Consider the following 4264-nt stretch of genomic DNA (forward strand, 5'->3'; position numbering starts at 1 on the left):
GCTGCCCCGCCCAGTCACGTTCAATGGCTATCTGATGTTATGTTGTGCCTTGATCTAGAGAAGATTCGTTGTTTGATTTCTGATTCTAAACATGATTTTTTAATGTTATGGGGACCCTTTCTGAATTATTTTCATAATCTTTGAACTGTTATCAAAGTATGGTTCTGAGCTGTTATTATTATAATATCATATGGTAAGGTAGTTTTCTTTTTTCTTTTTTTTTTACCAACCAGCTCATTTTGGTAGTGGGGGTAGATTTTTTTTAAATAAAATACAATTATTTTATTTTATTTCATTTCACAATTCAATATTTTTTCTACATGATTGATTTGGAATATGGGATACTGTGATCATATTACTATGATTTAAATGTAATGTAATTTGTATTACTTGTATCCTTATGAATTTTGTATTTCTATTCATGCAATTTATAATATCAATAAAAATATTGAAAGAGAAGTGGGAATACTGAAAGGAACCACAGTGAAAGGCAATATTAACTCTTACTTGGAGGATCAAGTGGGTTATGAAGGGAGAGGCAGCAGAGATTATTGAAGGCAAAACATGTTTATCTCATTTGGCTGAATTTACTGATGAAAGAATAGAGGTGGCTGATTAGTGCTGTGGAGCAAAAGCTGTATAGATTGGTGGATTTTCAAAAAAAAACTCTTCTCAGTTTAATAAGGTATAAATTCAATTTAGGCCTTTTGGGAAAGAGAACCAAAATGTGACATTGACCTAGGTGAATGGACCTGGGTGATATGTAGCTGTGAATTTTCCTGAACTGTTTGGTTGAAACAATTAAAATGATAAGAAAGCACAACTGAAAGGATCTATGCAACAAATGTCTTTCTGTTGCTTTTCTACAATAAATGAAAGAAAGGATTTCGTTGCATTTTGCTGATGTTTAATGTTGTGTCATAAGAATAACAAGGAACTGCCTAGTGAGGTCTTTCTACCCTGCATATAAATACCAACTTGTGTTAGGCAGTGAAACATTCAGCTGGTTAGCAGACTCACAGTGTTCAAAATGGGAAAGGCAAGGGCTACTCAGTAAATGAACCAAAATGAGAATTCTTCATGAACACCTGAGAAACTATTAACACAGATATGTTTCTTCCCACAGATCATCTTCTACGAGGACAGGAACTTCCAGGGTCGGCACTATGAGTGCAGCTCCGACTGTGCCGACCTCTCCCCTTACTTCAGCCGCTGTAACTCCATCCGTGTCGAGAGTGACTGGTGGGTGTTGTACGAGAGACCCAACTACATGGGATACCAGTATGTCCTGAGCAGGGGAGACTATCCTGACTACCAGCGCTGGATGGGATTCAATGACACAATCAGGTCCTGTTGCAGCTACCCATACGTACGTTTCTATTTTTTTTCCAGGGCATCTGATCTTTTGCAGTTTGTCTCTGAAGATGCCAGCAATTGTCTAATGGGTATTAAGTATGCTTGTTTATTTATATGCAGTGTTGTGCAATTATGAAGAAAACACAGCAGAGCTTTGGTTTGCGAAGGTTCAGCATGGCATCAATGTAAAGACGGAGGTAGTGTTAGGTCTCTTAACGAGCATTAATGCACCTAAGTCCCCAGGGCCTGACGGAATATAACCGAGGTTACTGAGAGAGGCAAGAGATAAGATTGCTGGGACCTTGAGCAACAACTTCTTGTCTTTTTTCATCATCTCGCATATTGCTTACAATTTTGGTGACGCCATTACTGGAATGATGTCGAGATGTTGGAGAGGGTGTAGAAGGGGCTTATCAGGATGCTCTCGATTAGAGGGCATTGGATATAATGAGATGTTGGACAACCTTATGCTGTTTTCTCTGGAGTGGCAGAGGTTGAGTGGACATCACGTAGAGGTTTATAACGTCAAGAGAGGCATAGATAGAGTAGAGAGACAGTATCTTTCTCGCACGGTTAAAATTACAGATACCAGAGAACATGCATTTAAGGTGAATGGGTGTATGCTCAAGGGAGATATGAAGGGCAAGTTTTTTTTACACGGAGAGAGGTGGGTGTCTGGAATATGCTGCCCAGGGTGATGTTAGAGGCAGGTTCACCAGGGGCTTTTAAGAGAGTCTTAGGCACATGCATATAAGGGATGTTGAAGGATAAGGACATTACTTACGCAGAGAAGAATTAATTTAAATAGTCAACTAAATTTAAGTTTACTAATTTAATTGGTTCAGCAGAAAATTGTGGGCCAAAAGTCCTGTTCCTGTGCTCTACTGTTCTATGTTCTACGTTCTAAATACAGAATTTCTCATATTTTCTCCTTTGTTTTCCTTTAACTTATGTTTGAATCAGCAGCAATGCCAGTTGGAGACAGATAATTAATGAAATTTTCACAGTGCATCTAACTTTATTTCCCATTGAAGACTGTGAAATGGTGTTCTGATGTAATGCTTAATGAGCGAACGATCGTCAAAAGATTATTACTAAAACGGTGTTTTTTTTCTATTCCAGTATCGAGGAGGAAACTACAGGATGAGGATTTATGAGAGGCCTGACTTTGCAGGACAGATGATGGAGTTCATGGATGACTGTCCCCCTGTCTACGATCGTTTCCGTTACCATGACATCCACTCCTGTCAGGTGATGGATGGTTACTGGATCTTCTATGAACATCCCAACTACAGAGGCCGACAGTACTTCCTGAGACCCGGGGAATACAGGAGATACATTGACTGGGGCGGCTACAACTCAATGATCGGGTCCTTCAGGCGCATGAGGGACTTCTAAAAGTGGCTCTTAACAATCTGATTTTGACCTGTTGAAACATTTATGGAGGCAATAAAATCCCTTTGATGACCCTATCATCTCATTACTTCATTTACCCTGATTCCACTGGAAATCACAATAGAACAGTAATCATAATCTGAGGACCACATTTGGGAAATCAGGATACGGCAAATGGTCCAGTAGAGGACAGGGGCATATTCTGCTGGAGGAACAATAATTTCTTACCACTTAATACTATAACAGTATGAAAAAGATATGGAAAGTGTATCAGAGTTTGAAATAGAAACACAGTCTGATTTGAAATTAAATCTCATCAAACCACACATTTTTGTGGTTTTCAGTTAACCTGATTAAATCAAGGCAGAGTGCTGTGAAGGGTTTTAATTCTGAAAGTAGCACAATAGATATTAGAGCAAGATGCCTGGCAAACAGCAGTGATTACCATTACATTCCTGAAGGCTTGTTGAGGAATGCTAATATAAAGGCAGAAGAACTTTTCCAGATTTAAGTCACACTTCTGTGTTCTTTGGAGTCAAGTGCAGGATCTTCTTATTGAAACAAATAACACCCTACAGCACACAACCGGGTTGATGTCGCGATCTTTCTACCATGAGGGGCTTTGGATAGTTGTCATAGCTACAAGTTAATGGGGTAATTATTTAAAGTTGAGGTATTGAGAAATTTCTTCTCACTGAAATTGACAAATCAACAACCCAGTAAACTCATAGCTAAATAATTGTAGTGTATCTATCATCTCATAGAGCGGCATGAAATATTAATCTGAGATGTAACATTCTTAAACATAGAGATTTCTCCAGAGTGAGGATGGCATTACAGAGGTTTTTAAAATCATGATAATCATGGATTATGTGGAGGGTGACAGTATTGTTCCCTGTGTAGAGGTGTCTAAGATGAGAGGGCATAGATTTAAAATGAGAGAGCAAAGCGGGTACCCGAGTAGTTCATTTTTCACGCAGAGCATGGTGAGTATATGGAACAAGCTACCAGAGGAACTTGTAAAGATGGTACAATTTCAATGTTTAAAAAAAACGTACACTGAAACACATTATGATTAATATTATCTAGGACAGAAGGAGGAAGAGGAGAAAACTATCATAAAAAATTTACTCAAATGTCAGATAAAACTTCTATGAATAAGCTTCAATGGAAAAGCATGACCCTGCATGGAAGACCTTCCCACAATCTGGGCAGACTACACATTGAGAAAGAGGCATGTAGCACCTGGCTCAGATTTGCAGACCTCTTCCCAGGAACAGAGGTGTCCCTTGTGGCAATACAAGACCATGTAGTTAGCACACAAAAATTTATCAGAATCATATAAAAGACCAACAAATTCAAGACAATAAATGCAGAAAATGCCAAAAGAAACCAGAAGCAATCCAACACATTGCAGGATCCTGCAGTAGTTTAACTCAATCTGATTACTTACACAGACACAAACAGGTATTAAATATCACTCCAAGAATCTTTCTTTAAAATACAAACTCAG

General features: G+C 38.5%; 1 pseudogene; it reads left to right on the plus strand.

Annotated features, from left to right (window-relative positions):
* Positions 1 to 1080: 1080 nt before the first annotated feature.
* Positions 1081 to 2754, plus strand: LOC140199436 (gamma-crystallin S-1-like; annotated as a pseudogene).
* The last annotated feature ends 1510 nt before the right edge of the window (positions 2755 to 4264 follow it).

This window comes from Mobula birostris, chromosome 6 (assembly GCF_030028105.1).
Source record: "Mobula birostris isolate sMobBir1 chromosome 6, sMobBir1.hap1, whole genome shotgun sequence".
Taxonomy (NCBI): domain Eukaryota; kingdom Metazoa; phylum Chordata; class Chondrichthyes; order Myliobatiformes; family Myliobatidae; genus Mobula; species Mobula birostris.